The sequence below is a fragment of the Octodon degus genome, unplaced genomic scaffold, assembly GCF_000260255.1.
Source record: "Octodon degus isolate 3935 unplaced genomic scaffold, OctDeg1.0 scaffold00085, whole genome shotgun sequence".
Taxonomy (NCBI): Eukaryota; Metazoa; Chordata; class Mammalia; order Rodentia; family Octodontidae; genus Octodon; species Octodon degus.
In genome coordinates this window covers 876,704-896,114 of record NW_004524661.1, presented here as the reverse complement: position 1 = coordinate 896,114, position 19,411 = coordinate 876,704, and the positions used below count along the sequence as shown (strand labels likewise).

Here is a 19,411-nt window from a genome sequence, read left to right as displayed (position 1 = left end):
GTGCTTGCCCAGCAAGTGCAAGGGCCTGACTTCAATCCCTGGTTCCAAAAAAAAAAAAAAAAAATGGGATCATTCGGCTGGGGAAGTAGCTTGGTAGTCTAAGCATCTACCTGGCAAGCACAAGGACTTGAGTTCCATCGCCAGTACCACCTGCCATGCTGGTCCTGAAATCCTGGGCACACCATGCTGGGCCCCCTGAAACTGAGCCTACAATCCCAGTACTGGAGAGGCTGAGATTGGAGAATCACTGCAAGTCCAAGCTGTATAGTGAGACCCTATGTCAAATGAATAAAATAAATAAAAAATGTTTTAAAAAGATGGAAACACTTCAAAAGGTGTCATGTTGAATGACTCAGATCCCTCCCTTCTGACACATCCTTTGGAATGTGCCATCAAAACAAATTGGCTGTGAATCTTAGGATGAACAAGAGCATGGAGAACTTGGAGGAATTTAGACATTCCAGAAGGAAAGAGAAAGACTGGCTGCATGGAGGAGGAGGACAGAGGAAACCCAGGAAGCTTGGTTCTATTTGTACCATCCAAAGATTCCTTCTGAGGATTTTGGAGGATCAGGCCCAAAACTATGCAAAATAGATGACTTTCCCACTGTGGGGTGATGGATGACTCCCTGGATCCACACTTCCCCACCATCTGAGCCTGGCCACGATTGCGACAACATGGTGCTGCAAATGAACTGGACCAAGATGATTTTCATTTCTATCAGGGCTGAGAAAATGATCTCATATAAGTCCATCAAGATCAAAGGCCTTTCAGAGGCAGAGCAGAAGCCCATAACACCCACCCGTGACCCTCAGGTAGGCAGTACCGATCTTCCCACAGCCAGTGTCTTTTCTTCTTTCCATGAGAGCTTCCTTTAGCCACTGGTTCCTACTATGCCTAAGCAGCCTAAAGAGATGAATGATAAGGAAGTACAACTCTGAGGGTGACTGTCACAGTGTCTCTCCCAGCAGGGTCAGGCTTTAGCTGCCTGTGATAGTAAGTTGTTCTTTTGCCAACTCTTTATCAGAATTTTTTCTCTGGTCTCACTTCCTGTTATGATTTGGATCCAGAATATCCCTTAGCAGGGTTATGTATTAAAGGTGTAAACTCCAGTGCATCAGTGTTGAGATGTGAAGCTTGGGGGAGTGACTGTATGAAGAGGGTTCTGATCTAATCAGTGAGTTAATGCATTGATGGGTTTAGCATTAAAGGAACTACTGGGAGGTAGTAGAGACTGAAGGATATAAGGCCTACTGGGAGAAAGTAGGTCACTGGGGGCATGCAGTACAAGGGTACATGTTGTCCCTGGCCCCTTCCGTGCACTCTTTCTGCCTCATGTTGACCATGTGATGAGCTGCCTTGTTCCACCACATTCCCCTGCCAAGATGTTCTGCTTCACCACAAGCCCAGATGTAAAGGAAACAAATGACCATGGATGGAGACCTCTGAACTTGGGATCCAACAGCAGTATTTTCCTCTGAGACATTGTTCATCTCAGGTACTTGTCACAGTGGTGAACAGGACTAGCACACTTCTTCAACATGTACAGGATCATCTGACAATCACAGATCAAGGCGGAGATTACATGAAACCACAGGACAATGTTATTTCAAGTAGCAATTATTTTCAATATTAAAACAAGCAAGGACTTGACAGTCAGGTAGTCCTCAATACTAGAATAAAATTATAAGTGATTCAGGGAGTTTCAGACACCCCTGCAGGAATGGGGATTATGAGTGCGTGCTCCTCTGCACTTGCTTGTGGCTTGGCTGGAAAATAAGAAGCCCTAGTTATCAAAGTGTCTCATGAAAGTATGTTGCCAAGAGAAGAAGCTGAAGGGAGGAGGAGGTTACTTCTTTGGCATTGGACTGAGGGGAGATCCTCAACTCTATGCCTCCTGTTACTGGCAAAACTCAGGCAGGCTGGAAACAGCTTGGAGCATACAGAAGGAACAATTTAAAATGTGGGAACCTTGAAACTAAAACTAATGGAAAAGTAGAGCTCAAATCTAAGATTCTGACCTACACTCCCCATGTGCCTGATGAGGCAGATCAACTTATTTTTGCTTGGACTTTAGACTGTTATATTTCTTTGAAAAACTTCTATAATCCAAAGAGCATGTGGAGAGGTCTACAGTGATGATGTGTTCATTTTTCTCATGAATTCAACAAATATTTATTGAAGCTCCACCATATGCCAGGTACAGTGTTATGCAAATAAAGGTCTCCACAGATCTACTTGAATGACTAACTAAAATCCAAAACATCATTGACAAACCCACCATGGGTGTATGTGGGTGTGTGCATGCATGCATGTGTGCATGTGTATGTGCATGTATGTGTGTGTATGTGTGTGTGTGTGTGTGTGTGTGTATGTGTACAGGTCTAATACTGTCAAACAGGCCAAAGGAGTGATATAGGTAGTGATTATATATCTCTTTTCTCTATTAGACAAAGTCATTTCTTTATAGTTTGACAATATTCACAAATTCCCATGTTGAGTCCAAATGAATGAACTACAATGATTGATGAATTTCAAACTGTCTTAGCTTGTGTGTCATCAAAGATAAAAGGAAACATCTGAGCTCAATCATGCACCAGTCTTCTCTGATTCATCCCAGGCAGGAGTTCAAGAAGTACCATTGTGGTGCTCAGTAATGAAGATCCAGAACTGTTTAGCTCAACCAATCTCTGTTCCTTCCCCAAATAATACAGTTCACCCAGCTCAGTGGTTCTCAGTCATGATGGCATCATAGAATTATCTCAGTATCTTTTTAGAAAAAATGATGCCTAAATCCCAGACCCAGACACTGATTCACTAGAATAGAGTGTGATCTTGGTATGTTTTCCTTCAAAAAACTTCCCCTGTAACTCTAAAGACCATCTAGTATTAGGAATCATGTAGTAATCATTTCCTTCAGATAGGAGACTTCATTTGGGCCACAGCTTTTCTGTACTGAAGGGTTGATACCAATTAGTGAATCTAAACTGAGTCACATGGTTCTGCTTGCTTCATACTTATCTAGGTGACCAGGTTGCAGTCACTTAAACTCTGAGCCTCAATCTTGTCGTCTGTACAGTAGGACAGATTTGTCCATCTTTCCTTCTGTACTGCAGATCCCATACTGACCCACACAGAGTGAAAAGAGTTTAATGATGGGGTGTAAGCCTGGTGGACAGAGGATGATTTTGATAATAGAAGAGTATTTGAAGAATGATCAAATTACACAGCATATATATTCACTTCCCTCTATATTTGCAACCTCAGATGGGAGTATTTTAGCTTTTTCTTGCTGCTGTAGCAAAAAAACCCTAAACTGGGTAATTTGCAAACATTACAAACTTGTTACCTACAGTTCTAGAGGCTGAGATGTCCATGGTTAAGTTGGTGGTAGGTCTGGTGTCTGGTGAGGGCCTGGTCTCTGCTTCCAAGATGGCCCCTGAATACTGTATCTTCTGAATGGGATGAATGAATGCTGAGTCCTTTAATGGTAGGAGGACATAAAAACTTTAATGTTTCCTTCCAGCCCTTTTGTAATACACCAATCCTATCCATGGGGCTGAGCCCTCATAACATTGCTATTACTTAAAAACCATCTCTTAATATTATTACACTGGAAGTTAAGTTTCAACAGGCTTGCTACTGTCATGTTTCCTAGCTCTTCTCTTCTCATTGTTTGGTCCTCAAGTTCTTGCTTTCCTTTTAGTTCTTACTTTCCATTATACCTTTCTATTTGTATTTCTTCTTTTGAGTTCTTATACTAGGGAAACTATACAATACTTACACATATGTGTCTGGTATATTTCACTTATGAGTATATCTTCAAGTGGCATCCACTTCAATATAAAGGCTTCGAGTTCATCAATTTTTATATCTGAGTAATACTCCATTATATAAAAATACCACATTTTTTCATCCATTCCTCAGGTGATAGGCATCTTGGTTGTTTCCAAGATTTGTCTATCAAAAATTGTGCTGCTATAAACATAGGCACACATATCAGTGGCAAGCCATACAGTTATATGTAGAAGATGGGTAAGGCAATGATCTTGAGAATCTTCAGAAGATTTTTGAATCTAGCAGTTAATTGGAATGATTCTCACCCTGACTAACTATATATACAGACATCTGTAAACTAAGCAACTGCACTGAAGATGGCAATTAATAATAGTAGGTTCATGCTTGGAGTGCCTGTCATTCTGATTCTGAATAGGTATGCTTGTCATGACATGCCAGTTGCTGCCATGCTGTCTCTCAGGTAGATGATTGGGCAAAAAGAAGGGGGTGGTGAATGAAGGCAGGAGACAGGAAAAGGAATTTTGCAGGACTGTCCTCCTACAAGGTTGTATATGGTTAGATTTCTGGACTTATGTACAAACATAAGAATTATATAATTCTTAATGCCTATTTTTAAAATATATTCTAATTTTTAAAATTTTTTTCATCATATTCTGTAGGAACTTAAAGTTCAACATATCAATACTTGATGAAAAATACCTGTTCCATGTTAAGCCTAAGGTATTTGATATTCTGATAGATAGTGAGGTTAAGCTTAACAGCCTAGGTTGTATGGTAATAACAATAAGCTTGTTTTCTTCTGGAGGGTTAACAACCTAAGTTTGCAGACCAAAATTAGAGAAAAAGGAGGACCATAGGAAAGCCAACATCTTGTCCCTAGCCTTCCAAGGTCAATTAAGACTCAGGACATACAAGAAATTGTACTGTAACGTCATGTAACTCGGTAGTGTCCCAAATTTTCTGATCAAGGAGATTATGGGGCCAAAGAGGAAAGTAATCGATGATGTAGAGTGTGCCTAAGGAGAGTCACATGGAGAAAAAATATTCTCTCAGGCTTTCACAGAGAGCACACTGGCCAAGCAATGGCTATGACTCATCCACATGGCTGACACTGACAAAGATTCTACAATCTGAGGTACAGGATCTCAGGATAAATCCTGAGGGGATTTCACTGACCTTATCAGATCCCGAAGCTATAACTCTTGTTGCATAGGTCTTGCTTTATGCTGGTCTTAACCACCAGCAGAAAAGTATAAAAACGAAATATAAGAAGTAATGTCATGGTGTTATGTTGAGCTGTAGGGGACTCTGGTCAACAATTTCTGACACTGCCAGTCAAGAGGAAGACCCAATATTATTATGGACTACTGGACTCTTTTAGAATATTTTCCTGAGTTTGCACACCTATAATATTCAAATGATGGAACTAAACAAAAAAGAGGATACAGATGAATGTCCATTTTGTATCTGTGTATTCAAAGTGGTTAGGATAGATATATAGTTACATTCTCTTAATGAATAGAGGGATTTATTGTAATTGTGTTTGTTAATAGGCTATCATGTCTGCATCTTGTACAGCAAATAAACACTAGGAAGAGAGTATGCAATGTGTTAATTATTGAAACTGTCATACCAATTTGATTTGAAACTGTCTCATTGCTATTTGTTTCTCAATAAAATTATGGGAAAAAAAGTTTCAACAGGAACTTCTGAAGGAACATAATAATTCAAACCATAGAGGGAAGATTTAAGAGCCAATGCATGCATGTTTCCTTGCATTGACTCCATGCTAAGAAATCACTTTGGACATGGATGCCTCTCACATGCAGGCACCTGGACCTTCACAGGCTATGATGTGGGGCCTTCGCAGGCCATGATGTGACTTCTACCACTTTCTCATTCTATTGTCTTCATGACAAAGAGCAGAAATATCTTAAAATTTATACCAGAAATAAAAAGTGGGACTATTTATTGGCACAACTCTCAAAACCTAAGGAAGCAGCAAGAAACTAGGTTTCCTAAGAAACAGAAAGCAGGGAACCATACCAGGTTCTGCCTCAAGTCCCACAGCCTTGAGTAGAACCTTTTCTCAGCATCTCTTTTACCCATCTTTTCTGTGAGCTGCTTCTCTGTGAGAGGCGGCCACCCAAAATTCCCTGAACCTACACTTCCAGAGTTATAACAACAAGTAGAGACTGACCTGCATTTACAAAGGCCGATTCCAAGTGCTGTGAGAGAGACTTTGCATGGCTCAGCTCTGGCCAGGTGACTGCTGTAGTTCAATTAACTTTGTCCCTGCCTGGGATTTTGTGCTATAAACATGGTTGCTAGGGCTTGTCTGGAGATTGAGAGAAAGGAGACACGTGCTGGTAAAACCTCCCCCTGGGTGTCTTCCACAGTCACACACAGGGTGTTTTTGATGACAGCCTTGAAGATCATGTGAGCTAGTGAGAGTGTGTGCTGGTCATCTGTCTACAGTTCCCAGACTGCCACCCAGCTCACTCACCCTCTGCACAGAAAGGCAGGAGGTGAGGGCTCTCCCAGGGTACCCTGCCTTCCTCCTTGCCCTTCATGTTGCTCTTGGGAACACTTGGCACAAACACACTCCAACCAAATTACCAGCAGGAATTAATCAAAGGTATTCCCAACTGCATGAACAATGCTAGCCAGGAATGTCTCCAAGTTGAAATTCTTAAAATACTTTTGTTTATGAGGAAGTTTTACATGTTAACTTTTTCCAAAGCCAGTGAGAGGAGCAGTCCCTGCAGACATCTGAGAGCACTTTGGCTGTCTTAATTCGCTCATGATGTTTCATTAATATCAATTTTCCCCCCTGCATCTCAGGCTGGCAGGTTCTTTTTACAAGAGTTCTATTCTCTCAACCTCCTGATTTTTGTTTTTCTGCTTTAACATTTCCCTGGAGTTCTTTCTCTGTTTCTCAAGAAATACTCCTAAATCTCCTCCATAACAAATGGAGAGCATCGAAGACCTCATGGATATTTTTCCTCCTACTTCAAAGCTGCCCCACAAGAGGGAGACTGGAGGGGAAATACTAGCAAGATAGATCATAACTCGGTTTCTTAGTCCTATTCTTGGACTTGAAGGTACAGAAATGTCATCTTCTTCTCTAGGAGTCTAAGTAAGTGGTTTTTTACTTGTTCTACTCAGTAACCAAAGATGAAGGGATGGAGGGAAGAACGAACATAAATGATTCCACCCCACCTTTTCCCTCATCTTTTTTGGAAGTAGATTGGAGGTTATTTGTATCTGGCTTGGGTTCTGCTCTCTCACCCTGTGAGGAGGATGTGGTATGACCAAAACTCAAGATCTATGGTTGTCCAGCTGGGTGTGGTGGAGCATGCCTATAATCTTAGCATTTGAGAGGCAGGAGGATTGCCATCAGTTCAATGCCAGCTTGGGTGATATAGACAGTTCAAGGCCTGTCTGAACTGCATGGAACATTCCTATCTTTTATGGTTGTCTGGAGAAAGTAAGATCTCTGGTTAGGGCTGCTCAAGGACAAAATTCATAGAAAACACCATGTATTTGGCTTGTTTACTCTCAGGTCTGTTCACTGCACTTCCTTACTGTCTAGTACCAAGTTCTTGTTCCTACTGACTTCTGGGTAGGTACAGTTAATGGAAGGCACCAACAGAACACTAGAGGATGGGAAGTAGACAGCCACTTTCTCACTTGTCTCCAGGGGTATCTCTGTTGATGACAGGTTCTTTGCCAGTTTTTGTGACTGAACAGCCTTAACCATGATTTAGCTTATTCAGGACAATCATGCATCTGGACAACCATGATTTGGGTAACAAATCTGCTTATTGTCCATTCAGCCATGGGAGAAGGAACACTTGTGCTCCTAATTTCAGACTTTGTATCATTATCTCTTATTTGGATTCCCAGTTGTTTGCTTACCTGTATTTTGTTTGTTTGTTTGTTGGTTGGTTGGTTGGCACAGGGTCTCACTATATAGTTCAGGCTGGCTTTCAGCTCACTGTGTATCTCAGGCTGGCTTCAGATTTGTGGCAATCCTCCTACATCAGCCTCCCAAGTTCTGGGATTATAAATGTGCACTGCATACAGCTATTGTCTTTCCATGTTGTAACCACTTAGAACATTTTTTTGGTTTGTTTTCCTAGTGGATCATAAAAGATACATCTGCCCACTCAAGATTAGAGATATCTGCCTGCCTATAAAGTAGTATTTCTTAAGCTCACTTGCAAAGGACCATTTAAGAAATCTGTGCCATCCATCATAGATTGACATATAGCCCCATTGTACAGGATACATATGCAATTTGAGTCACCTGCAATGTACAAGTCCAACAATAATTAAACTCAGCTACAACCTATTCAGTGAGATGAGTCTATATTTTAGTAAGCATAATTGGAATAGCATGACAATGTACAGGGGCTATAAAGTAGTAACTTTACTACTTCAACCTTCACAGTTGTCTTAGCATGGACATCTTACAAAGTGCCTATGGGCTGGATGCATGTATGATTTATACTTCTAATATACCTGTTATGGAATATTCTTTCTTCCTGTGTAGGACCAGCCCCTGGTTTGGAGAATCTAGGTACCCCATAAAACCTAAATCCTTTGGTGCAATTCAATGTCAGGAGATGTATCTTTTATATGTGCTATACCCCCCCTCAATTTGCCCATACAAAAGTCATTCATTATAAGAAAAGTGGCAGAGACCATCCAGGATTAGGGATTGATTTCCTTTGTGGTTATTCGACCACTTCATCTTCACAGCATCCCTGGGCTAAAATGTCATTATCTCCATTTTATAGACTGGAAAAATAAAATTCAAGGCAAATGACTTGGCCAGAACTGCATGGCTTGAGAGTGACAATGCTGGGAATCTCATCAAGAATACCTTATTCAGGCCTGAAGTCTTAGCCATGACCCTGAGCTATCAGATTTGTCTTGTACCCTGACTTACTGGAGGAGGATCATTAAGATCTGAGCAATCAAGTGAAGAGATGCTAGGCCTATCCCCTCTAACCTAGGACAGGGTTCCACATGCTAGTGCCCTCCAAGGGACTCCTGATCTTCTCCAGTCACATTGTCACATCCATGCCTTGATGATGCCTTCTCTAGGGCATGCAGGCCACAACCTCCAGCTTCTTGCAGCTCTGGCAGTCTACCCTACCCTCTCCTTATCGGAGCCGAATGCCATACAATCCTGTTGTCCCCAGACTATACTTTGGAAGCACTTCTTGTCTCCTATGCATTTAAAAGCTCTTCAAAAACACAGGCTTTTGTAATAACAGTGGCTCCTGGCTTACAGCTAATATTTACTGAGCACTTCTTGGCGCCAGGCATTCCTGTAAGCACTTTCTCTGTGTAACTTGTTTAATATTCATGACAATATGACTAAGGTACTTTTATTATACTCTCTTGACATATGAGGAAACATTGAAGGAAGTTCTAGAACATTTCCCTAATGTCTTAATCAGTTCAGGCTGTCATGCCGAAGAGCCAGGGCCTAGATAGTTTATCTACCTTAGAGAACCTAGATGGTCCTCTCTTTGTTTGGAGGTCTGAAGTCTGCGATCATGGGCTCAGCAGGGTCCTGGCAGAGGGAAGAGAGAGCACTCTAAGGGCTCCTCTAGAAGGACACCAGTTCAATCTTCCAAGGCTTCGACATGGTTTCCTCCCCAAAGGTTCATGTGTGAGGGGCTTGCCCTCTGTGTGACTGGGAGGGAGCAGAAACTTTAAGAATCAGGGCCTAGTGGAAAGTCATTGGGAACACTGCTCCAAGAAGGTACTGATGTAGTTCTTGGGGGAGTCCCAGCATGTTCTCAGGAGAGTGAGTTATTACAAAAGGACAACAGTAACTCCTCCCAGCTCTCTGGCTTCCCCTCTGGCCATGCATGTTCTGTCTCTCTCACATGCATTTCCTTCATGATGCCACCCATCATGATGCTCTGGGGTCATCACCAGGTCCATCCAGTGCCACACCTGCAAACCCCATACCATGAAGTAAATAAGCCTATTTTGTATATCTATTTCCCAACCCTAGATATGTTGTTCTAACAATGGAAAAGTAGGTTAATATATCATTTATTATGACTCATAATAAATATATCATTTATTAAGCCTTCATTTATAATTAATATATCATTTATTAAGCCTTCATGGCTTAATCATCTCCTAAAGCCTATGTCTCTGTTACTTTTCTCTTGTTGCTGGGACAAAATACCCAACACCCAAAATTAAGGGAAGAAAGGTTTATTTAGCTCATCATTATTTGAGGCTTCAGTCCATACTAGGCTGCCTCTATGGAAGAGTAGTGCATGGCAGAGGGCAGCCATTCATGGTGGCAGAAAACAGCAAAGGGAAAATGGAGGAGCAGCAGCTACAGCAGCTAGCAAGCCTCTCTCCCTTCCCCACATTGTGTTCAGACTATCTTCCCCAGGGCAGATGTAGCACTCATATCCATAATCCCAGTTTTGGATTATGAATGAATCACAGACTTTAGAAGCCATCTCAATGTCTGCATGAGGCATTGTGGGGAACAACTAGATGCAAACCATAACAGCCTGCTCCCAAATGCCATTAAGGTAGGGCATTATGGCTTACATCTTCAATGTCTCTCAAAATCTTGTGTGTTGAAGACTTGGTCCTCATCTGATAGTACTGTTGAGAAGTGGTGGAAACTTTAGGAAGTAGGGTGTAGTTGGAGAAAGTCAGTTATTGGAGGCATGACCTTGAGGGTATTTTGGGAGCCTAGCCTTCTTCCCTCTCCTTTTAATTACTGGCTGCCATGAAGTGAGCAGCTTTCATTCACCACAGCTTTTCAGGTACCATGTTCTATCATGGTAGGGAACTACCATGATATGGAACTACCAGAAGACTATGGACCAAACACTCTTGATTCTGAGTCAAAGAAAATCTTTCCTCCTCTTAGTTGATCTTATCAGGTATTTATGAATTATAGGATCACAGTGATTCAGAGTTGACTAATACAGAGAGTTAGGATTTCAACATGTGAGTCTTTGGTAGATAAAAACTTTCCACCCACTACACCCACATTCAATAGCGAAGAATTTGGCTTGGGTTTTAATCCTTGGATTGTTCACCTCCAAACCTGTGCTCATAGCCACTGTATAGTGGAGCACTCTTGAGTTTTCATGATTATTCTACATCTGCTATGTAAACAGCCTCTCACAGTGGTTTGGGTAAAGAAGGAAGTGGAATTATTGAGAGAGTGTTACAGCAGGGCAGTGACTTGGAGACCTTTCAGTGTTCCCATTATGCAAGTGAGGAGCCTCAGGCCTAGGGTTCAGTGGCTTGCTCAGGCTCAGAAGGTGAGCCCATGAAGGGACAGTGGTGGATCCTGATTCCGGCCACAGAGAGCTCTTTGTATGAGACATAACAGGCAGGGGGGTTCTCCTTGGACACTGAACTCTCCAGAGCAGCGTGCATTGCTATCAGGGATACACAACAGCTGAGTACACTACTGACATTCGAGAAGTCATCAGAGTCACAAATGTTGAGACCTGTCTATGAAAGTGACAGTATTCAAAGAAGTAAAAGCAGTTAAATGTAGAATTGTGAGCTCTTTCCTCGGAGTCAGAAAACTGGGATTAAAATCTTGTTCTGCTGCATGAACTTTGACAGGTTGCTTAACTTTTCTGAACCTTAGTATTCCTTTCTGCAGAATGTTCTAGGTTTTGGAATAGCTAATATATACTGAATACTTACTGTGGTGCAAAGGACTTAAGAGGCCTCATCTTATTTGACTGTGTAAATAAATATAAGAGGAGGTAATTCTGAGTGTTATCACTGGGATTAGGGAAGTTTGTAACTGTACTGGTGCTGCACATTGGCAAGTGGCAGAGTCAGGCTTTATTTGGAGATCTGACCACCATCAGAGCTCAGCAACTTAACCACTCCCAAGTTTATAGCCTGGAAAGTGCTTAGCATAGGCCTGGCCTAGGTTTATAATACTGCATTTCTTCTGTCTTCAGGGCTCAGTCTTCCTATCCATAAAATGAGTGGGTTGGGCCAGAGAGATAGCTCAGTGGTATAAGCCCCTGCTTGGCAAGCACAAGGTCTCGAGTTCAATCCCCAGTACACAAAAGGGGGAAAAAAAAGACTGGGTCAAACAAGAGCAAGGGTTACAAGTTTCAAGCAAGAAGAAGAGTCATTGAGTCTCTTTCCAAATAGCTCCAGTGTACTCTCTTCTGGGCACGTGATAGACTCCCACTTCCAGATCCTCTGTGGGTGGGACTATGTGACTTCTGGCCATTTAAATTACAAGTAGAGTCACATGTATCACTGTTCTGGGGCAAATAATTGCTGGTGTTGAACTCTCAGAGATCCTTTTCCCTCTACCATATTTAAGGCTACTCGGACAGTTTGGGCCCTAGAGTAAGGCACCCTGGGGGAAGCCCCTGAGTAACCTTCAATGGACTCAGCATGTGTGAGAAATAGACTTTTGCCTTTAAGCCACTGAGACTTCATGTTGTTTATTGCAGCATAACTCACTATAGCCTAACTGCTACCACAGGTGATACAAACAAAGAAAATAGGTCAAGCAATAGAATCATATTAAAAATGCATGAGCTTTTGTATTCACCTTTTATAGTAGCCAAAAGAATGAGTCACGTTCCACTGTCTTCTTGCCTCTTCTAAAGACAGATAATGATACAAGCATAAGTGACTCCTGACATTTGTCCTTTAGGTGGGTGAGACCCAGTGACTCAGGAGAGGGTTATTTGTGGGCCCAAGGAGACAGCTCCTACTCAGCATCAATCCTGGATGCATAGAAATGTGAGCCTGGTTTGCCAGAGCTTGTTGTATCTCAAGGGAAACTGAAATTTCTGATGTTTATATGAAATCCTCCAATGTGTATAAGTTGAAAAATACATCAGAGAAATAACCGTACAGGTCAAACAAAATGTGTCTGCTAGCTGTGGGAAGCATGTGATCCACCCATTTAAATCACTCAGATTGAAAAATGTACAATGTTCCACCCAGCTCTGAGTTTGTCACTCTGACTATATATGAGCTCCTTATAGGCTGGGGCATTGATACCACTGCCTTACTCTGGCAGCAGCTAGGTGGTTTTCCCCTTGGAGCCCTTTCAGGCATCTCTGTCCTAGTTTCTTCCCTCTCTCTACTGGTGCACTACAGGATTCATGCTGTGCTCATCCAAGTACCTAGTCGGGCTCCTGTCCCAGGCACCACAGATGAGGCCTCTGTACCTCCTCCTTGTGGTCACATCCAGATGCAAAAATCTGACTGGTATTGTCTATCTCTTTCAACATCTCTTGGAGGCCAGGTTGTCCTTGGAACACAAGCTGATCCACTTGGTATGGGGTGGAACTGGAGAGCCTCTGATTTTATCAAGCTGGCTGGAAGAGGAACAGATTTCACAAACAACATGCACATCTCACGTAGGGTCCCTACCTGACAATATCCAATATTACACAAGCAGAGAAAGTAGGCATCCGGGAGCTATTAGGAAACATGCTCTGGGGTAGATGCTATAAGTTCTCTTTTACTTTATTTCTTTTCTTTTCTTTTTTTTCTGTATTTAGGGAAGTGTCTACAGGGTCTCACTACACAGATCAGACTCATAGTGATTTTCCTGTTTTCAGCCTCCCAAGTGTTGGGATTACAGGCACACACCACTCCGCCCAGTCTCAGTCACCATCACAGTACACCTGGGGGCGGGGCCTGCATGGCATGCCAGGGATTGAATCCCGGCCACAGTGCTCTGCCTAAGCAGGAACTTTAGTCCACTGAGCTATCAGGTCTGCCCCCAAGTTCTCTTTTATATATACAAAATCATAGCTCTGAGAGGTTAAGTGAGTCACCCATGGTGAGTCACACAGCCAGCACTTGACAGAGGTATGTCAGGGACCTGGGCTTTCAGATTTTGGGTTCTTTCTACTGCCTGTGATCCTCATTCCACCACTGTGCATGTCAGGTAAGATGGCCCAACACTTCCTTGGAGGGCAAGGCCAGGGCATTAGGCTGAGTCTTAGATGACTTTTTGGTTGGGAAAGATGAAGGTGAGTACAATGGCATTGGGAAAAATTATGGCATCTCAGAAGGAAAGAATGGCTGAGGCAAAGGGTTGGAGATGGGAAGAAATAATCCAAACTGGTGGTCAGTAATGCAGTCTGACCAGATGTGATGAGGTCCACTCTAGGAGGTTCAAGGGGTGCAGCTTGAGATAGTGGTGGGGAACAAAGAGGACTTGTACCTTGGAAAATTATCTTGCTGCTCCCTGCAGTTCTCACATCTCACTACCCACACTGGAAGATGACACTATACTAGTGGACAGGACTCTGGCCACTCTCATACCTCTACCCAGACAACCACTGACCAGTGCCAGACCTGGCTGAAATCTCATGCTCCCAGTGGACAGGTTCCCACCATCTTCTGGAAGCCTTAGGGTTGGGAGCACGAGAACAAGGTCAGGAGTGGCCAAAGGCAGGTCTCAGGTTCCCTTTGTGGGCTCTGCTTCTGCTGTTTTATAGTAGGAAGTTATGTGAGATATGTGGGAATTCTACTAGGAAGAAAGGATTTCAGTTTTCACTTGATCTTAGCCAAAAGGCTGGGAAGAGATAAGGATTTCAATCTTTATTAAAATCCACATAAACCACCTTCTTATCTTGTTTGCTAGGTGAACCCCCACTCATCTGTTAGAGTTTTGATCTGGGCTGTTTCCCATAATCTAAATATGAAGGCTCAGTCACCGGCCTGTGGTGCTGATGGGGATGGCGTAGCATAGGAGGTGGGGCCTATTCTGGCGTAACGTTTAGGATGCAGAAGTGGGGGAGGAAGTTAAGTCATTGGGGCTTATGCCTCTGTGGAGGGTAGTGGGGCCTGAGCCTCCTTTTTCTCTCTTCACTTGTCAGCCCCATGAGGTAACAGTCTTCCTCACTGTCTGCTCCTGCCAAGATGTACTATGCCATAAGTCCAAAGCCACAGAGCCTTTAGTGTCCATGGACCAAGGACTCTGAAACCATAAACCAAAATAAACTTTTGCTCCTTTAAAATTGACTTGATATATTTGATACAAAGCTATGAAAACCTCAGTGTTGGGTTTTATCCAACCCCCTCCTAGGAAGAGGTCCTTACTTTACACTCTCCTAAAATAATTATACTTATCTTTCATGGAAGTCAATACAGCTTATGATGAATCACTTATTTTTTTTAGAAACAAATGCTTAAGGTCTGTCATCCTCATCAGACCAAGCTCTACCAGTTTGTCATTGAAAGTCAATGTTGAGCCCTTCACACCTCTCTGCCTTGCTTCTTCATCTGTAAGAACAGCCTGATAAAAGCTCCTGGTTGCAAAGGTACAATAAGCTAATGATGGAAGGGGTATGACACAGGCTTTGTGCAGTCCATGGTATGTTCAGCTTTATTACCATCATGGCCAGGTCCACCACTGCCAGTCATCACTGTCATCATCACCACTATCTTCCACTACTGATTTTTCCTTGAGCCAGTATCAGGCCTCTGTGGCTCACAGTCATATCCATAGTGCTTGGCACAATAAGACTAACAGTACTTGTGAACTGAATGAATAAGAATGAATGTGTGCTTCCCTGAAAAGATGATTATTCTCCTTTATTTTTTATTTTATGTTTTACTTTTTTATGTATTTGGTATAGGGTCTTACTACACAGATTGGACTTATAGTGATCCTCCTGTTTTCAGCCTCCCAAGCACTGGGATTACAGGTGCATGCCACCATGTCCAGTCTCAGTCCATGTCTCAGTATGCCCCAGGGGTGGGTCAGGCATGGCATGACGGGGATTGAACCCTGGTCTCTGCATCTACCTAAGCAGACACTTTAGTCCTCTGAGCTATCTGGATGGACCTGATTATCCTCCTTTAAAGGACTCATTCTCTTTCTGTACTAAGTTTGACCTTTCTTATTTTTCAAATGGATGAAACAAAACTTTTCCCCAGGTGAAAACATTTAAATATAGCCATGAAGGAATCTTGACATGCTGGGTGTTCTGGGATGTTTTGCTAGGATCCTTTGTGGGAAAACTTTTGAGGCTGTGAAGAAGTGTAATGTTCTTTGCATAATGTCTAGGCTTCTTTTTTTTTTCCTAGGCTTCTTTCTGCAGTAATTTTTCATACACTTGTCACTTTCATGGACTAATTGGTAGGTTCCTTTCCTTTGCATCTGTCCAATCTTCCACTCTTCAGGTCTTTTCCTGCTCAACATAGCACACTTCACTCATAGTGCTGGATAAAGAACCCAGGAAGGGAGTCAGGAGATGGGATTGTGGAACCTTACAAAAGTTACAACCTTTCCCTGGGCCTTGATTTTTCCATCTGCAATATTAAAAATGTTTTGACTAGACATTTGTTAATAGAGTTTCAAGTTCAGAGGGAAGCCACTGCCCTGGAGTAGGACTATTTGCAGTTCTGGAAAGACCTCCTGCTTTTGCTCTTCCCCACTCTTTACCATTCCCATTCTCATTAGGGTTCAGAACCCCACAGAACCTCAAATTCTCTTTGTAGTAACTGGTAAGAGAATGTGGCTTCTAGAATGAATGCATGCAGATAAGGCACTGTGGGGTGAAACTGAGGTCTGTAAGCCAGACCTTCTGCACTGATTGATGGTCAGCTCTTTGTGACTAAAAGGAAAATCAGTCTGCAGTGAACAGTACCTTCCACTTTTCCAGATAAACCTGGAGAGACTATGAAGAAATATATTTGTCCACTGGTTCTTTTAAAGGAAGTTGAGATAACTCATTGGAAGGGTAGGCACCCCACAAAGGATAACCTTGAATTCTCCATGAGAAAGGAGAGACTCCAAATGTTACAGGACAGTCTGAACATTCAGGCCATGTTTTATGCAAGGAAGGGACAATACTAGGTGTGACATCATAATACCTTCTTACCCAGTCTTCAGGGAATTTCCTTCAAGTTTTTTTTCTTTTCTTTTCTTTCTTTTTTTTTTTTTCAGAAATAGACTAGAACAAATTATAGTATTATCCTGTTATATTAAGCAGGATTTCCTTATGCTGTAAAATGTTCATCTATAAAAGCCAGAGAGGCTTAGGTGGGAATCCAGCCCCATCAGTTCTTAAGTTGCCTGCATCAAGAATCTTCCAGAGGGGCCAGGGAGATGGCTCAGTAGAATAAGTGCTTTCTTGGCAAGCACAAGGGCCTGAGTTCAATCTCTGGTTCCACCAAAAAAAAAATCCTCCACAGCATAGGAAATAGATGACGAAGAAGCCAGTATCTTCCTGGCATAGTTATTGTCAGGGATAAAATAAATTTTGCATATAAAAATATCTGGTACATGGTTCAAAGTTTGAATCTTTAAGAACTAGTAAAATATGTATATCTTGGATTTTAAACATTGAGAAAAAAATTAGAAAAAAAGAAAGAGAATGTCTTCCACTGATGGAACCATGGGAGAAGTAGACAGATCACAGGAAAGAGCCATGTCCAGCAGAAGGGAAGTGGCTTGAACAATGGTCCTAGAAAGGAAGTGTCCAAATCCCCAGATCTAGTCAAAGTTACCTTGTTTGGAAAGAGGGTTTTGAGGAATGTAATCAAAGTAAGGTGGGAAGATTAAGAGGTTCACCTGGATTACCCGGATAGATGCTAATCCACGACACGAGAAAGGCAGAGTAGGACTTGAGATTCCAGGCAGAAGAGGAAGCAAGGCCACCAGGGAGGTGCTGCAGCCACAAGTCAGTGGCTATCACCTGTTAACAAAAGAAGGACAAGAAAAATGAAAGGTTCTCAAGAGAATATGACTCTGCTGACACTTCGTTTGGGACTTCTAGCATCCAGAAGTGAGGGGGTAAATTTCAGTTGTTTGAAGCTCAGCTCATGGTAATCTGTTCCAGAATCTGCACAGGAAGTTAATACAGTACATATAAGAGGACATTCAATTTACTCCATCAGAAAGCAGCAGAATACGCAGCCTGAGCTGACCATTCCCTAAGGAGCTCCTTTCTGAGAAGGCCCCTTCTGGCTGTCAAGGCAGAGGAACTTGAAAGTCTGATCCTCTGGGTGTGGTCTGGCTTTGGCCTCAGCCATCCCACCAACATCCATGTCCCCCTTCTGCAGCTACCTGTACTCTGCCTTTTAGTGTATTTTCTCTCCTCTACTGTAAGCTTTGAGGGTTCCAGGTCTCTTGTAGTCCACTAGCAGGCAGGGACAATGGAGCTCAAGTTTGGCCAAGTAGATGCCCCAGGACTTCGAGTCTTGAGAAGAAACATGAAAGGTACTGCTACAGGAGACTGGTGTCAGCCCCAGCTCCTGTTTCTCAAAACCATTTCTCCACCCTTCCTAAAAACCCAGTGAGTTCTTCCTTTTAGCTTTCCAGTCCATTTCTCTGTTTTCTAGACTGTCATTGTCAGCTGTAACCAGACACTGCAGCTTCCAAGGAGGAGTTGACTTGTACCGAAAGACTGAAGAGTTGAGGGGAATGAGTTACCTCCTTGTTGCATTATCTCTGGTGTGGACAGGAAATGCAAGGGGACACAGGTTGATTTGGTGTCATATGTTGGTTACTAGTTCTTCATAAATTCAATGCTGCTGTCTGCAATCTGCTTACCTGAGGCTGTAGTCATAACTGTGAAATTTTGACTCTGCAGAGCTTCATGCACTGTAAGCAGTGGTTGGCATACTGGACACATGAGGTCAAGGATGGCCACAGAAAAAGATAAGAGAACATCCATGGAGGGCCAGAGAAGGTGCCCCAAGTCTTGGAGGGGTCTGTGGGATCAGATACATAGAACTTTACTCAATCTGTAAGAACAGAAAGGACCTTTCATTTCTTTTATGTCAGGGATCACAGATCACAGATAGCTGACACCTGGATCCTTCATTCACATCCACAGAAGACAATGGTAATCATCTGCAATGCTTCCTGTATATTAAGATTCAGCAGAGAAGCAGAATTATATCTGTATCTATCTAAATCTATAGCTACACTGTCCACCTACCTGAAAGGGGAGAGGTGAGAGAGATGAGATTGACTATGGGCAATGGTTTGTGCAATCTGAAGCCTTTTGGAAGATGAAGAACCAGGAAAGCCAATGGTATAATGCAGATGAAGTCTAATGGTCCAAAGGCAAACAATGGTGTAAGCTCGAGTCTGAATCCAAAGGCTTGGGAAGCAGAGTGCTGATGTCCAATGCAAGAGAAGAATGTCCCAGCTCAGAGACCGAGATTTTGCCCTTCCCTACTTTTTCTTTTATTCATGCCTCAGGTGAATGGAATGGTGTCCACTACAGTGGAAAGGGTGGATTTTCTTTGCTAGTCTACTTGGTTTTTTTTTTTCAGCTTGTTATAACTTTGTTTTTTTCCCCCCCATAATTTTATTGAGAAACAAATAGCAATGAGACCGTTTCAAACCAAATTGGTAGGACACTTTCAATAATTAACACATTGCATACATTCTTCCTAGTGCTTAATTGCTGTATAAGATGTGGACATGATATCCTATTTACAAATACCATTAGAACAAATCACTCTGTTCATTAAGAGAATGTAGCTATATATCTATCCTAACCACTTTGAATACACAGATACAAAATGGACATTCATCTGTATCCCTTTTTTTGGTTAAGCTCCATTATTTGAATAT

The 19,411-nt window shown here is 42.4% G+C and overlaps 1 pseudogene; it reads left to right on the top strand.

Moving 5' to 3' along the window:
• The first annotated feature begins 677 nt into the window (after window positions 1-677).
• The window catches only part of LOC105742939, a 55,657-nt pseudogene continuing 36,923 nt past the window's right edge, over window positions 678-19,411 (top strand).